This window comes from Rhinatrema bivittatum, chromosome 1 (assembly GCF_901001135.1).
Source record: "Rhinatrema bivittatum chromosome 1, aRhiBiv1.1, whole genome shotgun sequence".
NCBI classification, from domain to species: domain Eukaryota; kingdom Metazoa; phylum Chordata; class Amphibia; order Gymnophiona; family Rhinatrematidae; genus Rhinatrema; species Rhinatrema bivittatum.
This window is the reverse complement of record NC_042615.1, coordinates 380070560-380092106: the sequence shown is the minus strand read 5'-3', so window position 1 is coordinate 380092106 and position 21547 is coordinate 380070560. Positions and strand designations below refer to the sequence as shown.

General features: G+C 44.8%; 1 long non-coding RNA gene across 5 annotated transcripts in view; it reads right to left on the bottom strand.

Moving 5' to 3' along the window:
* Positions 1-5580: 5580 nt before the first annotated feature.
* LOC115091088 overlaps positions 5581-21547 on the bottom strand; it is a 142843-nt gene continuing 126876 nt past the window's right edge. For all 5 annotated transcript variants that reach the window (XR_003856609.1, XR_003856608.1, XR_003856610.1 and 2 more), the window contains 2 exons: positions 20469-20553; positions 5581-7332 (listed from right to left, as the gene is read on the bottom strand). This is a non-coding gene — a long non-coding RNA (uncharacterized LOC115091088). The remainder of the gene's footprint in view (positions 7333-20468; positions 20554-21547) is intronic.

Below are 21547 nucleotides of genomic sequence, written 5' to 3'. Positions count from 1 at the left end.
GTGGACCGATGATTATGCATGACCCATTGTCAACGCTGTTGAGAATGCATGCATTGGTGTTATGATGGTCCATTGTCACCTTATCAGCTGTGTCTTAAACATTCAACATTGGATGATGCACATTTGACTCTCTTGCTGTGTGCTCTTTGGTGTTGTTTTCATATTTTCTGTTCTCAATTTTTTTGACTTTGGGTTTTTGTGATTTAAAATAGACAGACCTAACAGCCAAACTGGTAAATGCACCCTAGTACATCCAGTACCTAGGCTACACTATGAGAAATGAACAAGTTAAACTTCTGAACTTGAAAGTCCTGGCATCTGACCAATATCATAGAAGCAAGCATAGGCCTAACTAGCTCTTATAGGGTATTATTGGAATATTTTTAGCTCCTCTCAACAACCTAGTGATAAAAATAGGCCCCAATCAAATCTAGTAGACATTGGAGTATGACTGAGCCTTCATATTTATTCAAAAAAGAATTATGCGAAGAATCCATCATTTATAGTGTGGACTTCAGCTATAAATTCATCTTGCTGATGAATGCCTCATTCTTGGGAACATTCCTATCTCAACAAGAAGGAGAGCACTTGATTCTTTAATATAATGTTCCATTTTAGAAAGAGAAATTAATCTATAATAAAGAAAGTGATCCTGGAAATAAAATTGTCTCTGGAGATATTACTTGCATGGCCATTCTATTAATTTAGTAAGAAACCATGCCCCAATATGGTGAATCACTACAAAAAAGACACCAACCCTCAGATCACACACTGGTATCTTATACTGCAGTCATATGACGTAGAGGTACAACATCCTGGGAGCAACAATACAATTACAGAGGGGCAGAAAACCTCACAGTGCTTAAATAAATGAAAATATTTCTACTGTAAATAATTTCTAGTGATCTCAGTTTTGCTGAATTAAGTTCTAAAACTTTATGGGCTTAGCTTAGCTTGAACAACTTGGATTTAGGATACTATGCATAATATGGGATTTGAGGATAAGTTGAAGGAAAATTTATTTTAAAAGAGGGTTTTCCAGGCATGCCTATTTGTGGGACATTTAGGGTGGAACACATTCTCTATCCATTACCTGAAATGTTCAGTAAAGTAGTGGTATTTCAAGTTGTGTCTTACTCTTTTAAGTTTACCCCATGTTATAGAATATAAAGTATCACATTGTGATGTTTCATTGCCTAGGGCAGGCTAACCCATCTTGATAGAAAGTTCTTTCTTGGCTTGACATATCATCCCAGTGATACATCATGCCCCTTTGTGTTAGTGCTTTGTGTACCAAAGTAATTAAGTAGAGTGCAATATATCATCAGTTTGATGCATTGAACCGAGAAAGTTTAGCACAGTTTAACTGCAAAGTAAGGATTTAAGTCACTTTAACTCTTAAGTTATATAGTCAATAACATTTCTTTGGTATTAGTTTAGCTGTTCTCTCTCAATGCTGCATATCTCTAGCCTTCCTTCCTCATTAGTAACATAGTAAATTAAGTAGTACACTTGTACTGATCCAATTCCCTAATTTAATGGCAAAATAAAAAGAAGTCCTGTGAGACTCTACAGGAGGCAGCCCATTTGAAATGTAATAGTAAAAGTAATAAAGTAATTTTATGGAAAAGGAACTGTATCAGATAAAACCCAGCTGTACTGGTCTGATACTGAATTCAGGAAGATGTTTACAAACCACTTTTAAAATGTTAATTAACCATGCTAAACCCTAGAGAATATTCATAAATGCTTGTCACCCTAACTGGAATCTGTGGAGCAAACAGAACAAAAATCCTTCATAGCAAATGTCAATAAATCAGATATTTAGCAAGAAAAAAAAATATTTGATGCGTACAGGAGGATCCATCATAGATATTACATTAATGACCCACATCCCCATAATCACCTTTAATCCAAATACATTAAAAGCTAAACTCTCCTCTAGGCTAACATCATATGATTAGTTCTCCATTCTGTGAAAACATTGCATCAAACACCTATAGAAATTGTTAAGGACTACAGCCAAAATTATTTCATTTCATTTCATTTTTCTTTTTTTTGTTTTCTTTTGATGTTTATTTGGTTTGATTTAGGGCAGAAGGGGGCTGTAGGGACCTGGAAAGGCACCAGATGTGTTTGGCTCAACCCATCCGGATAGGCTTCACCCCAGTTAGTGGCAAGCATCATGTTTTATTTTGCCCTCAGGAAATAGTGTTTGTCATTTGCTAATAGCACCAACTATTTCCCAAAATTAAAACACCTGAAAATGTTTTAGGTTTTTGTAGGGAAAGTCATTTTTTTGAGTAATCCAAGCAAAACATTGCTCCATTATGGTATGGATTACCCATTAAAAAAAAAAAAAGAATGCATTTCCATAGAAATTATCCTGCTCATTGCATGAATAAACAATCTAACAAACAAGCATTGATTTACTTATAAGAAATGTGATTCCTCAACAAATAAATTGGAATTGAAATTGGAAAATAAAAGATATATTGAAAATAAAAAGAAAGAGAAAGAAACAACATTTAGTTCAATTCCATTCTTTTTGTGTTAAAAAATGATGTGACCAAACAAAAAATAAAAACACTACCAATTCCAACCCCTCTACTGTTCTTGAACCCCCTTACCACACTGATGTTCTTCACAGGGTAGGAATGAGAAGGTTGCTCCTGTCTCACAGGTACCGTATTTTAAAATTATAACTTCAGATTGAGGCCAGTGCCATTTTAATTTCTTTAGAACAAAATGTTATTGTCTCGTCCTGGTCAGTGCCATTTGGTATGACAATATTAATTAGAGTTGTTTGAAATGAAGCGTGCGCATAACTTGATTGTGTGCATACTTTTGTATGCACAAAAAATAGGCAATCTAAAGGGTAGGATACGGTCAGAGTTAGGATTTAATAGGTAGTCCCCCTTGTGCGGGCACCACCAGTAATGAGGCACCAATCCACCTGACATGGTGAGGACGCTCATGTACACCTAGTCCCCAAGTTGGTAGTAGAGAAGCAGTGTGCTATGCAGCTGCCGTGGATGCATCCTTGGCATGGTCTTGACTGCATGAGGGATGCACAGCTGTCATGCAAGAGGCCATATTTCTTGCTGGTGCAGCCTGATGAGGTGGCAGCATGCCCTTAGGCTGTGACTGATTTCTTGACATCATCGGACTGCGCTACAAATGCCTACAACCCCGATTGTGGGGAAAAGAGGGGGGACTAGTCAGCACAATGATGAGAGGTAGGGGAGCAGAGCCAGTTAGAGATTTAAATCCTGCCAGTTCCCCAACATCCCCCCTGTTCGCCACCTGTCTTTGGACTGATCGGGATTTATACACATACTTTGATTTTACAAAGTACGCATGGAAATTAACCCACATATGATATACCCTGCAAAGATCAGGTGTAACATTGTGAGGGTTAGTTTGTGCACATTCTTAGGGATACTTTTCAAGGCATGTTTGTCATAAGTGATGCACTTTGTTCAACATATTAGTTATGTAAGTTGTTATAACATTACCCTCTCTATCTGTAGGGATCATTTCATAAGAGTCCATCTAAATTTTTACTCAAAGATGTGCATAAGTTAGCAAATTTTCAAAGGGAATGTAGGCATTTAGCTTCCTTTTCAAAATTATCCTACCAAAACTACCTATACCAGCCAATTTTTGTGTGGAGGTTTTTCAAAGAAATGTATATGAATAAAGGAAAACTCCTTTCCAATTCCATCCCCAGGAATGCTTCTTCTCACTGTGGGTAAACTTACCTGCATTCAGCCTATATAATCAGTATGTTTAAGTTTACCTGCATATAGGGCAGGCTATTTTATAACTGGTCACTTGTATGTATAGCATTATTTTATCCATGGATATACCTCTGAAAAGTTTCCTAATAAAGATCAATATTACAAAGATCTAGGCATCCAACTCCAGGAATTAGATGCTTAGATCTGCCTAAGTGAAATTTTCTCCCTGCTGAGTACATAAAATTAGGTGCCTAATTTTAGATTCTTAAATTAGGCTGGCTAGCTTCTGTGTGGACCTGGGAGTGAGGTTGTTTTGAAGGGAGAAAGTAAGGCAGCTAGCTGGATAGCTGGCTAAATCCTCCCTCCCACTCAAAGTTACAGTACCATGTGTAACCTTATCTACTGTCACTAAATGGTTCTAGAACAGGGAGTCCCAAACTTTTATCCAAAGTGACCTCATTTGGAATTTTTAAATTCATATGACCCCAGAGGCATACCTGGGAACTTTTGATTTCCTGTTCGGGGGAGGGGGGGGTGGAGGCGGGGGAGACAATGGCAGCATGCGCACAAACTTTCTTTCTCACACATTAGCACACTCACATGTTCACTCACTCACATACATGCTTATTCTCACATATTCCTTTCTCTCCCTTGTCCACATACATATGCACACTCACTTCTCTCCTTGTTCTGTACTCAGATACATATGCACTCACTCTTCTCCCTTTTACACAGACACACACACACACACTCACTGTCTTCCAAAAACATATATACACACACTCACTCACTTCTCTCCTTCCACATGCATACATGCATTCACTCCTGTTTTACACACACACACACACAAACACACACACACACACACACACACATTTACTTCTCTTCCTCTTCCATACATATACATGCACATTCACTCCTCTCCCTTTTCCACATACGCCCATAAATGAATACATTCACACAAACATACACACTCATTTACTTCTCTCCCTCTTCCACACGCATATGCACTCTCATTCTCTCTTCTCGTCTCGATTCTTATTAGCCACAGGAGCCTCCTTTTTCCCCAGGCCACAGGACATGTGCTCCACTTCATCCTCCTCCTGCAATGTCGGGCTGCTCTGCCCTTTGTTTTTAGGTGGAGTAAGTACAAATGTAAGGGCCCAAAATCTATCTCTTGTGGGCTCATTATTATATTGTTACTCCACCAAGAGCTACATGTGCACTATCTACACTCTGGGCTTGGCATCTATAGCTGCAAATTTCTGCTCATTAGAGATGAACAAGACCAAGAGCTTTATGCACTTTTCAAGCAGACTTCTGACTAAAGAGATATGTGATGCCAGCATTAGGTGCTAAACCCAGAAAGAAGGCCCATTGTTTGGTCAAAGGTGATATATCTTCAAAAAGGAAGAGGCCAATGGTTTGTTAAAGCTTCACTATAACATTAGAGTGAAGACCTTGCTACATCACCTCTAGCTAAGCATTTCTACATCTATTCTACTGGACAGCATATGGAGGTGAATACTAGCTAGATAGTGCCAATCTACCTAATAGTTAGCTAAGAGTATGTTCTCTTGAAAAGGCACCATGAGTCACTTATAAAGCTGCACAGCAAGGAGTTTCCTGTCTTGCTCTTGCTGTCTTTCTTGGGAGCATAAAATGAGCTTTCCCTTTTAAGGCCTAGGTTACATGGTCTTGCATGTGAGAAATGTGCCTAGTGGAAACAGCCAATGGCAATCTAACATGAAAGGTATATGGGTACGTGAATTTACGTAACCTAAACAAACCGTAAGACAAAAACCATACAATAAAAACACACAACCAGAAATTTAAGTTTCAAAATATTTGACCACTTTATTAAACAACATTTGTAGTAACAACATTCAAAGAAGTTCAACATCTTTGGTAATCAATTTCTGCTAGTGCAAGATATCAAATAACACATGATATTGTAACTGAAATTACCAGCATATTTAGTAGAGACATGTATATAGATTGATACAAATGGCTATATGATATATACAGTAAATGATCTTATCCATTAGCAAAATGATGATTACAGGAAAGAGCCTAAAAAGTAGAAGTAGCAACCCAAAAGCTACAGTTCAGCTCTAATGTTAGAGTTGATGCCAGCACAACAATGTAATGGCAACTGAAGGCCCAGACAGTCCATGTTGAAAGAATGAACTGAAAAGGGATTGCAAAAGGGCCACAGCAGCAAAGTTCAGGTAGCAGGATCAGGATTGGAGAGTGAAGCATGGAGGCAGCAGCAGGATGAGCTGAGATGAGACATGACATCAGCAGCCCCAGGACATGAGGCAGCAGAATGGAGGTAGCAGCAGGATGAGATGAGATGACACAGCAGTAACCTCAGGAAATGACAGCTGCCTGGAGGTAGCAGTGACATGAGATGAGAAGAGACATAAGCAGCAGGACCAGGAGATAAGACATGATGAAAGAAGGCACCAGCATGTCCATGACTGGAGACCACATTAAGGAGGCAGGACTATGGACAGAGCATAGAGGAGGGAATAACAAGTAAGCAGCAGGACACCACAGGCAGACAGTAGAGCATCCATATCAGCAGGCAGCATAGGAATTCAGATGTGAGGATCGGCCCAACAGTCTTCTTCCATCTAGCCAGCCTAGGAACTCTAGTCAGGATGGGCCAAGCAATCTTATTCCATCTAGTCAGCACAGGAACTCTGTAGTCAGGACAGGCCCAGCAGTCTTGTTCCAACTAGCCAGCATACAAACCCCATACAGAGGACTGCCTTGGCTTGTTTGGACAAGTCATTGTACAGTGAATTTTTGGAGCATTTACAACTGTGTGCCTTATGAGCCTTTTTCTCCCTGGGGCGTTTTGGTAGTTGGGGGTGGCATGTCCTTGGAGCCTACCCTCGGGTCATCCTGAGAGCCGGAGACTGCTGCACAAAGTAGACCCTGGTAGGATGGGGATGGCATGGGTGCAGGCTCTGGCAAACATTTAATGAGCTGGGTGACTGCTGTGGTCAAATTATTCATTGAAGTGAATATGGTGGTTAAGCCCTGTTTAAGAGCTACTGTTTACTGCTGCATGGCACTGGTATGGAAGATCTGAGTCCTCCTCAACTATATCAACTCTTCCTATATATGGTGAAGTGTAGGCCATGCCTCCTCTCAGTGCTATCTAGTGTGACCTTCACTGTAGGATCCACTGCAGGTAGGTAGTAGGAGTTGGTGCTCACTGACGTGCAGTCTGTGCCTCCAGTGCTAGCATCACTGGGCTCAGGGGATGAGCTGGCTGGTTCTCTTGACATCCTGCATGTCACAAGACATGCTGGAGGCAAGTGGCAACTGGGCTAGTTGCTCCCATAGCAGGGCAGTTTCCTCCATAAATCTAGAAGTTTAGGTTGCCAATAAGGTAACTCAAGGGGTTGAAGTAGCAACTGCTACTGCTGTGGCTGCTGTTGCTGCTCCTCCTCCTCCTCCTCTTCCTCGCTTCACTGTATTTCTGCATCCAATTGGATTGTGCTGCTGAGAACTGGGGCTGCACTACTGGTCTCTGGGGCTTCACACCTGGGACCAGTGTTTTCCTGGGTGAGAGCTGTGGAAGCAAGGAAGAAGATAACATAAGTATGAATGCTAAGAAGTGCACATGTGCTGATTTGCATAAGATATGCAATTTGCATCTGTTTTGACCGTCAGTCACAGACAGCTGTGACCACTCTTACATCATGTGCTGCCGCCCTCTCTTCTTTGGGTGAACTCGTGGCTGGGCTGGTGGCTCCCAACACATGTCACCCTGTCCCGGGACTCCTCATGGTGGCAGGGTCGCTGCCAAACTCCATGTCTCCTCTTGGCCTTCCTAGGCACGGGCGCGCACTATTCGGCCCACCTTTAAGGATGCTAGGGAGGGAACCTCAGGGGCATCTTCTGCTGATGACATCACTAGAACTGGACTCTTAAGTACCACCTGAGCCTGGCTCTAATCGACTTGGCAACGAGTTCCCTCATTGCTGATTCCTGCTGCAGTCTCCTCGGACTCGTGGTTCCCATATCCTGTACTTCCTGGCGTGAGACACTCTCTGGGTACCCCGCTCCTCAGGGACTCATTCCTGTCTCTGGCTATCCCACTCCTCGGGAAGGCCCCACACCTCTGAAGCCCTGCCAGCTGGTGTCCCTGCTCCTCGGGGTTGTTCCTGGAACTACACTGCTTCTTTGGAGACTCAGAGTTGGTGTACCCCGCTCTGTGGGCCATTGCCTTCTACTTCAGTGACTGTGCCACGCTCCCCCACTCCTCTGGGCAGTGCCTTGTGTTCTTCTGTGACTGTGCCATGCTCGCCCGACCCTCTGAAAAGCGCCTTGCATTCTTCAGTGACTTTGCCATTCTCCCCTGCTTCTCGCGGCAGCGCCTTGCATACTTCAGAAGGTGTTTGACAAAGTTCCTCATGAGACACTTCTTGGAATATATGAATGAACTAAAAAATGAAATTTCAGACCTATTAGGAAAAATGTGTAACCTATTATTAAAATAATCCATTGTACCTGAAGACTGGAGGATAGCAAATGTAACCCCAATATTTAAAAAGGGCTCCAGGGGTGATCCGGTAAACTACAGACCGGTTAGCCTGACTTCAGTGCCAGGAAAAATAGTGGAAAGTGTTCTAAACATCAAAATCACAGAACATATAGAAAGACATGGTTTAATGGAACAAAGTCAGCATGGCTTTACCCAGGGCAAGTCTTGCCTCACAAATCTGCTTCACTTTTTTGAAGGAGTTAATAAACACGTGGATAAAGGTGAACCGGTAGATGTAGTATACTTGGATTTTCAGAAGGCGTTTGACAAAGTTCCTCATGAGAGGCTTCTAGGAAAAGTAAAAAGTGATGGGATAAGTGGTGATGTCCTTTTGTGGATTGCAAACTGGCTAAAAGACAGGAAACAGAGAGTAGGATTAAATGGACAATTTTCTCAGTGGAAGGGAGTGGCAGTGGAGTGCCTCAGGGATCTGTATTGGGACCCTTACTTTTCAATATATTTATAAATGATCTGGAAAGAAATACGACGAGTGAGATAATCAGATTTGCAGATGATACAAAATTGTTCAGAGTAGTTAAATCACAAGCAGATTGTGTTAAATTGCAGGAAGACCTTGTGAGACTGGAAAATTGGGCATCAAAATGGCAGATGAAATTTAACGTGGATAAGTGCAAGGTGATGCATATAGGGAAAAATAACCCATGCTATAGTTACTAGGGATGTGAATCGTTTTTTGACGATTTAAAATATCGTCCGATATATTTTAAATCGTCAAAAATCGTTAGGGCCACGATACAATACCAATTCCCCCGATTTATCGTTAAAAAATCGTAAATCGGGGGAAGGGGGAGGGCAGGAACTTACTAACTTGCCCTAAACCAATGGCAGGAAAACCGGCACACTAAAACCCCCTAAAACCCACCCCCGACCCTTTAAATTAAATCCCCCACCCTCCCGAACCCCCCCCCCCAAATGCCTTAAATTACCTGGGGGTCCAGCGGCGGTCCGGAATGGGCTCCTGCAATTGAATTGTGTTGTCTTCAGCCGGCGCCATTTTGCAAAATGGCGGCCGCAAAATGGCGGCGGCCATAGACCAACACGATTCGACTGCAGGAGGTCGTTCCGGACCCCCGCTGGACTTTTGGCAAGTCTTGTGGGGGTCAGGAGGCCCCCCAAGCTGGCCAAAAGTCCCTGGGGGTCCAGCGGGGGTCGGGGAGCGATCTCCTGCTGCGAATCGTTTTCCGTACGGAAAATGGCGCCGGCAGGAGATCGACTGCAGGAGGTCGTTCAGCGGCGGTCCGGAACCCCCGCTGAACGACCTCCTGCAGTCGATCTCCTGCCGGCGCCATTTTCCATACGGAAAATGGCGCCGCCCATACGCATATGGCCGGCGCCATTTTCCGTACGGAAAACGATAGGAGGCAGGAGATCGCTCCCGGACCCCCGCTGGACCCCCAGGGACTTTTGGCCAGCTTGGGGGGGCCTCCTGACCCCCACAAGACTTGCCAAAAGTCCAGCGGGGGTCCGGAACGACCTCCTGCAGTCGAATCGTGTTGGTCTATGGCCGCCGCCATTTTGCGGCCGCCATTTTGCAAAATGGCGCCGGCTGAAGACAACACAATTCAATTGCAGGAGCCCGTTCCGGACCGCCGCTGGACCCCCAGGTAATTTAAGGCATTTGTGGGGGGGGTTCAGGAGGGTGGGGGATTTAATTTAAAGGGTCGGGGGTGGGTTTTAGGGGGTTTTAGTGTGCCGGCTCACGATTTTAACGATTTTCACGATATTTTAAACACCCAAACGGCAACAATATGATTCCCTCCCCCTCCCAGCCCAAATCGATCGTTAAGACGATCGAGGACACGATTCACATCTCTAATAGTTACACAATGTTAGATCCCATATTAGGTGTTACAACCCAAGAAAGAGATCTAGGCGTCATCGTGGATCATCAGTGTGCTGCAGCAGTCAAAAAAGCAAACAGAATGTTGGGAATTTTTAGAAAGGGAATGGTGAATAAAATGGAAAATATCATAATGCCTCTGTATTGCTCCATGGTGAGACTGCACCTTGAATACTGTGTACAATTCTGGTCGCCGCATCTCAAGAAAGATATAATTGTGATGGAGAAGGTACAGAGTAGGGCTACCAAAATGATAAGGGGAATGGAACAGCTCCCCTATGAGGAAAGACTAAAGAAGTTAGGAGTTTTCAGTTTGGAGAAGAGACGGCTGAGGGGGGAATATGATAGAGGTGTTTAAAATCATGAGAGGTCTAGAATGGGTAGATGTGAATCGGTTATTTACTCTTTCGGATAATAGAAAGACTAGGGGGCACTCCATGAAGTTAGCATGTGGCACATTTAAAACTAATCGGAAAAAGTTCTTTTTTACTCAACGCACAATTAAACTCTGGAATTTGTTGCCAGAGGATGTGGTTAGTGCAGTTAGTATAGCTGTGTTTAAAAAAGGATTGGATAAGTTCTTGGAGGAGAAGTCCATTACCTGCTATTAATTAAGTTGACTTAGAAAATAGCCACTGCTATTACTAGCAATGGTAACATGGAATAGACTTAGTTTTTGGGTACTTGCCAGGTTCTTATGGCCTGGATTGGCCACTGTTGGAAACAGGATGCTGGGCTTGAAGGATCCTTGGTCTGACCCAGTATGGCATGTTCTTATGTTACTTATGTTCTTATGTTCAGTGCCTGCGCCATGCTTCTCTGCTCCTCAGGGCAGCACCCTGATTCACTACAGAGTCTGTGCTCACACTTCCCCGATCCTCGGGCTTGTGTCTATGTGCATTGCCAGAGACTCCATTGGGCTTCCCTGCTCCTCGGGTAAGCCTACATCATTTCTCCTGTGCTGACTCACCACGTTGCTCCGCCCCTCTGGGTTGTCGCCTCAGCACTCATCCAATACTCTGCCTTGCATTCCCTGCTACTCAGGGCCTGCTCTGCACTTGCACCCACATCCCAGCCTCTCTCTCTCTGTACTCTCTTGTCTGTGTCATCTTGCCTCCCGATGGTGAGGCCAAGTGGGACCTGGCAGAGATCTCTGCTCTCCATGCCATCCCTGGCCTTGCACAGCGAATTTCTGAACAACAAAAATTCTTAGAAACTCTGGCAACAGCCATAGATAACCTGAGTACTCATTTGGACGCCGCCTCAATATCTACCAAACTCAATCCTACTACCTCTATGCCGGTCCACCGGCCTACCGTGCCCTTGCCGGCACCCCCATGTTTTTCGGGAGACCCTCTTATGTGCAGGGGTTTCCTGAATCAGTATAATATGCACTTTTGCCTACAACCAGCTTACTTCCCAGATGTGATCACCAAGATGACTTACATCCTGTCCCTTCTGGATGGTAAGGCTTTGGCTTGGGCATCACCCCTCTGGGAGCAAGTTGACCCGGTTCTTCGAGACTTGCCCGGCTTTCTTGCCTTATTTCGCTCCATCTTCGATGACCCAGGGTGAAGAACCATATCCTGGTTTTCCCTTCTACATCTCCAACAAGGCTCCAGGTCTCTGACCAGCTATGTCATTGAGTTCAGGACCCTTTCGTCTGAACTTCACTGGAACTCTGACTGCCTACGTACTATCTTCCTCGAAGGTCTGAATCCCTGGATCAAAGATGAACTGGCTGCTTGGGAACTGCCAGAATCCCTGGATCCCTTGATAGACCTTGCTGGTCGTAACGACCGCCTCCTTCGAGAATGCTCACGGGGGTTAGAGCATCCAGGAAGTTTGCACCGAGCTCACCCCTAATTCGAGGTACATCCTCTCCTAAGCCCAACATTGCTCAGAGCAAAGAAGTTGAAGAGCCTATGCAGATGGGTCAAAGTAGGCTTTCCCTGAAGGAAAAACACCATCGCCAGCAATCAGGCCTCTGTTTGTATTGTGGCAAATCTGGACATGCTATAGCTTCATGCCATCTGTCCAGGAAACTCCCAGGCCTAGGTTCTGCTGGAGGACAACTCCTAGGTCTGACTTTGCCCTCTCCTCCATTAACCGTGCCTGTCTCCATTAAGCTGGACAATCAGGAGTTTCACACACTGGCTTTGGTGGACTCTGGGGCTGGTGGGAATTTTATTTTGAAAAAACTTGCTGAACATCTCCAAATTCCCACCATCTGCTCCCCAGTGCCCTTACTTCTCACCTTCATCCATGGAGAACCTCTACCAGGTGAGGTCACTCACACCACAGCTCCTATCCAGCTCCACACTGGGTCTCAACATGTAGAGACCATTTCATTCTTCTTTCTGGACAAAGCAATACATCCCGTGGTCCTGGTACTGCCATGGTTACAGCAACACACCTCACAGTTTGACTGGGCCACATTACAACTCTCTCTCTGGGTCTCATCCTGCTACAACAAATGTCTGGAACCCATCTCACCCATGCCTTGCCTGACCACTTCAGCCTCTCTTTCGAGCCTCCCTCCGCAGTATTCCTCTGCGGACGTATTCTTCAAAAAGGCTGCGGACAACGTAATCCCACATCGTTCCTTTGACTGTGCAATAAATTTGCTGCCTAACACGGAACCTCCTCAGGATAGGATCTATCCATTGTCCTTGACCGAAACACAAGCCATGTCGGAATATATTCATTAGAACTTGGCCAACGGCTTCATCCAGACCTCCAAATCTCCTGCTGGAGCGAGAGTTTTCTTCGTGGGGAAAAAAGACTGTTCATGCTGGCCCTGCATCGACTACCGTGGCCAAAATGAGATACCCTGAAGGACAGTTATCCTTTTCCCTTGATTTCAGAGCTTTTCAACAGGTTTCAGGGAGCTAAAATCTTCACCAAATTGAACCTCAGAGGAGCTTACTATTTGGTCCGGATCCGCCAGGGCGACGAATGGAAAACCGCGTTTAACACACATGATAGCCACTTTGAATACCTTGTGATGCTGTTTGGCCTTTGTAACGCTCCAGCAGTTTTTCAGAATATGATGAACGAGGTCTTCAGAGACATGCTCTACCAATGTGTCGTAGTGTACCTGGATGACATCTTAGTTTTTTCCCAAGACCTTCAGAGCCACCGCCAGGATATCTGCCATGTTCTCCAGCATTTGCCAAACTTGAGAAGTGTTCTTTTGAGCAAGAGACCATTCCTTTCATTGGCTACGTGGTTTCCAGCCAAGGGTTTCGGATGGATCCCCAAAAATCAAAAAGTATCCGCGACTGGCCTCAATCCACAGGCCTCAAGTCCCTGTGGAGATTTATTGGCTTCACCAATTACTACAGGTCATTTATTCACCATTATTCTACTCTGACAGCTCCATTCACAGCCATGACTCGCAAAAGGGCCAATTCCTCTCAATGATCACCTGAAGCCATGATCGCCTTCCAGGATCTCAAGACCACCTTCCTCCGGGAACCTTGTCTTCGCCACCTGGACCCCCGACATCCCTTCATTGTCGAAGTTGACACCTCTGATGTCAGCGTGGGAGCAGTACTCATCTAGTACTCGACCACCCATACCTTGCACCCATGCTCATTCTTCTCCAAACACTTTTCTCCAGTGGAACGTAATTATACAATTGGGGATAAGGCGTTGTTGACGATTACACTGGCTTTCAAGGAATGGCGTCCCTTGCTCGAGGGAGCTCAACATTATATTACAGTATATATCGACCACAAAAACTGTTGAGTCCTGCTCCACATGCGCTCATCATAAGTCCCCTGTGGGTTGTCCTTGGGGTCTCCTGCAACCGCTTCCCTTGCCAAGTGAACCATGGATGCACATAGCAACAGATTTTATCATGGATCTTCCTCCCTCGGGTGGCAACAATACTATTTGGGTCACCGTAGATCAATTTTAAAAAATGGTCCAATTCGTGGTGCTACCTTGTCTTCCTTTGAAACCAGAGCTAGCTAACTTGTTCATTCATCATGTGTTCCATCTCCAAGACCTCCCTAAACATATCCTCTCAGATCGGTAAGTACAATTCACCGCCCAATTTTGGAAATCCCTCTGCAAAAAGTTCAATGTTTCATTGGATCTCACTTTGGCTTCCCCAAGCCAATGATCAGACGAAAAGAACAAACATGACTTTAAAACAGTTTCTCCAAGCCTGTGTAAATTTACGGCAGAACGATTGGTCTGACCTTCTACCATGGGCGGAATTTGCCTTAAATTCCCACCAGTCCACATCCACCAGATCATCACCCTTCCAGGTGGTTTATGGATGTAAGCCGCTGCCTCCTCTTGCTGTCAGTGCCATCCCCAGCAAAGCAGGCTTACAAGCAGGAGTTGCATCGACTTTGGGACACCACTAAATAATTTCTTCAGCAAGCCGCCCAAAGATCTAAGAGATTCTACAATGCTCATCTTCGAGAAGCTCCTCAATTTAAACCGGGAAACAAGGTGTGGCTCAGCACCCGGTTTATCCGACTTAAACTGCCTTTGGCCTGCTTCGCTCCCAGATACATTGGGCCCTTTCCCATGCTTCACCATTTGGGCCCAGTTACCTACAGTCTTCGACTGCCCTCGTCTCTTAAAATCCACAATGCCTTCCATATATCACTACTAAAACCTTTGGTACTGTCCGACTTCTCTAAGAAACCACCAGAGCCCCAACCTCTGTCATCGGAAGCGGACGACACTTTTCAAGTCCAAGATGTCTTGGGCGTCAGGAAGCGTGGAAAGAGGTGGGAGTATCTCCTCTCGTGGGAGGGCTTTGTGCCTGAAGAGAACAGGTGTCTATGGCCAACATCCTTGACAAGGATCTAATCAGGCAGTTCCATGCCACACATCCTAGAAAACCCAAACCCCCATGGGGGGCCCTTAAGAGAGGGGGTACTGTTATGACCGTCGGTCGCAGATGGCTGCGACCGCTCTTACTCACAACATGTGCTGCCACCCTCTTTTCTTTGGGTGAACTCACGGCTGTGGCTAGCCGCTCCCGACGCATGTCGCCCTGTCCTGGGACTCCTCATGGTGGCAGGGATGCCACCAAACTCCATGTTTCTTCCGGGCCTTTCTAGGGACACGCGTGCATGCTACTTGGCCCTCCTTTAAGAACGCTAGGGCGGGAACCTCAGGGGCATCTCCTCCTGATGAGATTACTAGCCCTGGACTCTTAATCACCACCTGGGACTGGCTCTAATCGACTTTGCAATGAGTTCCCTCATTGCTGACTCCTGCTGCAGTCTCCTCGGACTCGTGGTTCCCATATCTGTACTTCCTGGCGTGAGACCTTCTCTGGGTACCTGCTCCTCGGGGGCTCGCTCCTGTCTCTAGCTATCCCATTCCTTGGGAAGGCCCTGTGCCTCTGAATCCCTGCCTGCTGGCTTCCCCACTCCTCAGGGTTGCTTTTGGAACTACACTGCTTCTTTAGAGACTCAGAGTTGGTGTACCCCACTCTGCGGGCCATTGCCTTCTACTTCAGCGAATGTGCCATGCTTCCCCACTCCTCGGGGCAGCACCTTGTGTTCTCCAGTGACTGTGCCACATTCCCTCACTCCTCAGGGAAGTGCCTTGCATTCTTCAGTGACTATGCCATGCTGCCCTGCTTCTCAGGGCAGCACCCTGATTCACTTCAATCTGTGCTCACACTTCCCCACTCCTCAGGGTAGTTCCTATGTGCATTGTCAGAGACTCCACTGGGCTTCTTCCCTCCTCGGGAAAGCCTACATCATTTTTCCTGTGCTGACTCACCACGTGGCTCCACCCCTCAGAGTTGTCCCCTCGGCACTCCTCCAATACACTGCCTCGCATTCCCCACTCCTCATGGCCGGCTCTGAGCTCCACCACAGTGAGTTCCTACTCTGGCACTTGCATCCACATCCCAGCCTCTCTCTCTCTCTCCGTACTCTCTGGTCTGTGTCATCTGCTGCAACAGACTTTGCCTCCCAATGGTGAGGCCCAGTGGGGCTCCTCCCTGTGGGCGGTACCAACTCTCACCTCAGGCCAAGGGCCCACTAACCCACAGATCCTAACTGCATCATAAGAACATAAGAACATAAGAAATTGCCATGCTGGGTCAGACCAAGGGTTCATCAAGCCCAGCATCCTGTTTCCAACAGAGGCCAAACCAGGCCACAACAACCTGGCAATCATCCAAACACTAAGAAGATCCCATGCTACTGATGCAATTAATAGCAGTGGCTATTCCCTAAGTAAATTTGATTAATAGCTGTTAATGGACTTCTCCAAGAACTTATCCAAACCTTTTTTGAACCCAGCTACACTAACTGCACTAACCACATCCTCTGGCAACAAATTCCAGAGCTTTATTGGGCATTGAGTGAAAAAGAATTTTCTCCGATTAGTTTTAAATGTGCTACTTGCTAACTTCATGGAATGCCCCCTAGTCCTTCTATTATTCGAAAGTGTAAATAACCGAGTCACATCTACTTGTTCAAGACTTCTCATGATCTTAAAGATCTCTATCATATCCCCCCTCAGCTATCTCTTCTCCAAACTGAACAGCCCTAACCTCTTCAGCCGTTCCTCATAGGGTAGCTGTTCCATCCCCTTTATCATTTTGGTTGCCCTTCTCTGTACTTTCTCCATCGCAACTATATCTTTTTTGAGATGCGGCGACCAGAATTGTACACAGTATTCAAGGTGTGGTCTCACCATGGAGCGATATAGAGGCATTATGATATTTTCCGTTTTATTAACCATTCTTTTCCTAATAATTCCTAACATTCTGTTTGCTTTTTTGACTGCTGCAGCACACTGAGCCGACAATTTTAAAGTATTATCCACTATGATGCCTAGATCTTTTTCCTGTGTGGTAAGTCCTAATATGGAACCTAACATCGTGTAACTACAGCAAGGGTTATTTTTCCCTATATGCAACACCTTGCACTTGTCCACATTAAATTTCATCTGCCATTTGGATGCCCAATCTTCCAGTCTTGCAAGGTCCTCCTGTAATGTATCACAGCTTGCTTGTGATTTACCATTCAATGTAAGCATGCTACGCAACAAGTATGGACATTTGTAGCAGTCTTCAAATTAGCAGGTCATGTGACTTACTGGCCCCAGCTCACATGGTGTCCAGAACCTCATCCACCCCCCTCAAATATGTCTGGTCACAGCCATTGAATCAGGTGCTCCTCCATAGGTATAAGGACTAGGGATGTGAATCGTTTTAGGACGATTAAAATTATCGTCCGATAATTTTAATATCGTCTTAAACCGTTATGGAACACAATACAATAGAGATTCTAACGATTTATCGTTATAAATCGTTAGAATCGTGAGCCGGCACACTAAAACCCCCTAAAACCCACCCCCGACCCTTTAAATTAAATCCCCCACCCTCCCGAACCCCCCCCAAATGAGTTAAATAACCTGCGGGTCCAGCGGCGGTCCGGAACGGCAGCGGTCCGGAACGGGCTCCTGCTCCTGAATCTTGTTGTCTTCAGCCGGCGCCATTTTCCAAAATGGCGCCGAAAAATGGCGGCGGCCATAGACGAACACGATTGGACGGCAGGAGGTCCTTCCGGACCCCCGCTGGACTTTTGGCAAGTCTCGTGGGGGTCAGGAGGCCCCCCACAAGCTGGCCAAAAGTTCCTGGAGGTCCAGCGGGGGTCAGGGAGCGATTTCCCGCCGCGAATCGTTTTCGTACGGAAAATGGCGCCGGCCATACGCGTATGGCCGGCGCCATTTTCCGTACGGAAAATGGCGCCGGCAGGATATCGACTGCAGGAGGTCGTTCAGCGAGGAAAATGGCGCCGGCCATACGCGTATGGCCGGCGCCATTTTCCGTACGAAAACGATTCGCGGCGGGAAATCGCTCCCTGACCCCCGCTGGACCTCCAGGAACTTTTGGCCAGCTTGTGGGGGGCCTCCTGACCCCCACGAGACTTGCCAAAAGTCCAGCGGGGGTCCGGAAGGACCTCCTGCCGTCCAATCGTGTTCGTCTATGGCCGCCGCCATTTTTCGGCGCCATTTTGGAAAATGGCGCCGGCTGAAGACAACAAGATTCAGGAGCAGGAGCCTGTTCCGGACCGCTGCCGTTCCGGACCGCCGCTGGACCCGCAGGTTATTTAACTCATTTGGGGGGGGAGTTCGGGAGGGTGGGGGATTTAATTTAAAGGGTCGGGGGTGGGTTTTAGGGGGTTTTAATGTGCCGGTTTTGCGATTTTTAGATTTTTAGATTTTTCACGATTTTTCACGATTTTTCACGATATTTTACCCCCCCAAACGGCAACAATACGATTCCCTCCCCCTCCCAGCCGAAATCGATCGTTAAGACGATCGAGGACACGATTCACATCCCTAATAAGGACAATCAGGCAAGGGGCTCCTCTTTCGTTCTGCTGTATGTATTTGTTCCGGATTGCCACCTTTTTTAGATGGACCTTTATGCCCCTGTAACAGTGGGCCACCTGCTCTCCGGTCCTCTTTATTCTGTTGCACTGGGATATGGCCTGTGCGTCAGTATCACTCACAAATAGTCCGACTGAGCGAAGCAACCGAGATCCAAAAATTAATACTTGAATACTTTGCATACAACTTTTTATATTTTTGTCTAATCTACCAAGTATTCCCAATACTGTGAAAAGGACCTTCATAACACCTCCTGGTTAATATACATTTTCATCGTTTACCATATCTGGGCCTTAGAAACCCTGGAGAGTGTCCCAGCCCTATTGTCAAAGAACAGGTAATTTTCAAGGATGCCAGTGATGAGCTGCTTGTTGTCCTTCATGCTAAACATTTTGGAGTATATACATGGCTGAGCCTCTGGCTGGCTACAGGAGGATTGGGTTGCCACTTCCATTTCTGGAGAGGTGTCACATCCTCTCACTCACTCCACTTTCCCCTACTTTTCCCCTGTCTATCAGACCCAACAGCTCCCCACTCCTGTGTCCTCTCTGTCTTACGCTACCCATCTGTCCTCCTCCCTCCACAGTCACCTGCCTATACCCTTCCCCTCCCCCCTCCTCTTATCCCTTCCCTCCCCCTATCTCTATTCTTACTCCTTCTCCTATAACTCCTGCACTCCTCCTCCCTCATCTCCTCCCTCCTCATCTCCCTTCTTTTTTTCTCTCCTCTTCTACCTCACCTCTCCTCTCTTCCCACACCTACTACAATCCATCCTCTTCTTGCCACTACTCACTACAGCACTCCTTCATAACTCCTCCACTTGTCGACTCCTCCAACACTCCTCTGCTCAAAGGGACAGACAAACTAAATTAACACACAAAATCTTCCACACAAAGTTAAAGACAAGAGACAAACGTAAAGAAAAACAGATGAAAACACTAAATAGGACAACTCAGGTAATCAATAGAAAAAGTTCCTAAACTTCCACTAACCAACTTGCCTCTTCTCCTCTCTCTCCAATGCCTGATATACCCTGAAAGAGGCCGTTGCTGGAAGACAGAATATACGGTATATAAACAAAAAAAATAACATGTGACATGAAATAACACATGGCATAATAGTGTGCCATGCATCAAGTCAGAGTATCACGTGATATTTATATACCGGTATGCGTTGTGGTATGTCCTTAATTTCCCTAACCACAACCATCTTTTTATTGCAGCCCACAAATATGCTCTATGAATCTAGGTCTTAGTGTCCTAATCATACAGACATTGATGCAATGGACTGGACTAAAAAAAAAAAAAATTCCTATGACGATGTTGCCTGCTCTTTCTTGTAATGTATTATTTTTTTTCTATTTATGTTTTTTCTTGTCTTTAAATTTCTGGCCTTTTTGTTTAGTGTAGCATCCTTCTCATGTTTATATATTCAGACTTTGATGAAGGTCAAGATGCAACATAGATTAGGAATGACTACAGTCTCAAAGTTTTTCACTATTTTTTAAAATATTTTTCTTGAACTATTATCTTTCTTGTTGTCCCTGTTCTTTGTATTTGATGGGGCTGTTTCTTCTCTCCCATCCCCCAGTTTTCATTGTTCTGCTATTGCTTCCAGAGTTTATGCTCTTACAATTTGTATCTCGATAAGGCATGGATATTATAATCACCTAAATAATTATAAATTAGGAAACCTAACCTGAGCTTTATATATATATATATATATATATATATATATATATATATATACATATATATATATATATATAGACACACAGAGAGACTGAAAGAGAGAGAGAGAGAGAGACTGCTATACATGGTCTTTATTTGTTCCTACTTCACAGAGAGAGAGAGAGAGAGAGAGAGGATAACTTACAATTTATAAATCAAAAGACAAGCATTTTACATACACTAAGCTGCTTGCATCTACTTTCTTAGAATACTGCCAGGCTAATTGGATCCACGGGGTCTTTAAATTCATAAGGAATCCAAGTTCTGTAATGAGAAGAGTACTTTTTTTTAACAGTTGGTGTGTAGTATTAGATAAATGCTCACTGAGCTTGATGCTGCTAATTATCAATACCACTAAACTGGAAGCTAACAAACCTCAAGAGAAAACATAATGATTTATCAGCACTAAAAGAAATACAGTCCACTGAGGTTTTTGACAGAAAGTAATCAGATCTCAAAATGTTTTTAGATTAATTCATGCACCTGTTAAACATCAAAAGTAGCTGTTTGAAAGCAATCAAGAGGATAAGTTTAAGGGACCTGTAAAATGAACTATATTCAACAAGGTGCTTTTGAGGAATCCATTAATGACATGCAGTACCTGCATGGGGAGGAAAGCCATATATTAGGAGTGTGCCCTGGAAAAAATTGTTTCATTTCATTTTTTTGTTTGTTGCTTCTGTGGTTTATTTCATTTTGTTTCATTTTTCCAAAATGAAATAAACAACTAGAAAGATGAAAAACAAGAAAAATCAAATTGACCCCTCCTGCTGCCCAACAAACTCACAAAAACTGAAAGCTCCCCTTGTCCCTTCAGACCTCTCCAACCTCACCCCACACGCTCTTTCCTGTTTAGGTGGTATTCCACAGTCATGCCTGCCTCACAAATCAGGGATTTAAAATGGATGACAGTCAACCCAAGGCTGGCAACATTATGTTGTTCAGTTAGAAAGGGCCTCTTATCTTTTGTGAATTGGGTGACAGAAGGAGGGACCCAGGCCTGGTGATTTTTTTGAAGCAGTAGCTTCAAAATTAAATTTAAAATTAACAAAATGTTGTTTGTTTTTTCGTCATTTCATTTTGAAAACAAAACGAAATATGAAGTATCATTAATGCGGTAGATATTCAAAAGCCATTTAGACAGATAACTGAAAGGTTATCCATCGAAATGGCTTAGCCATGATATTTGGTGACTTATCCAGCTACATTCTAGCTGGATAGCTCTTTATCCAGTTAGAATTTAGCTGGATATGTCAGG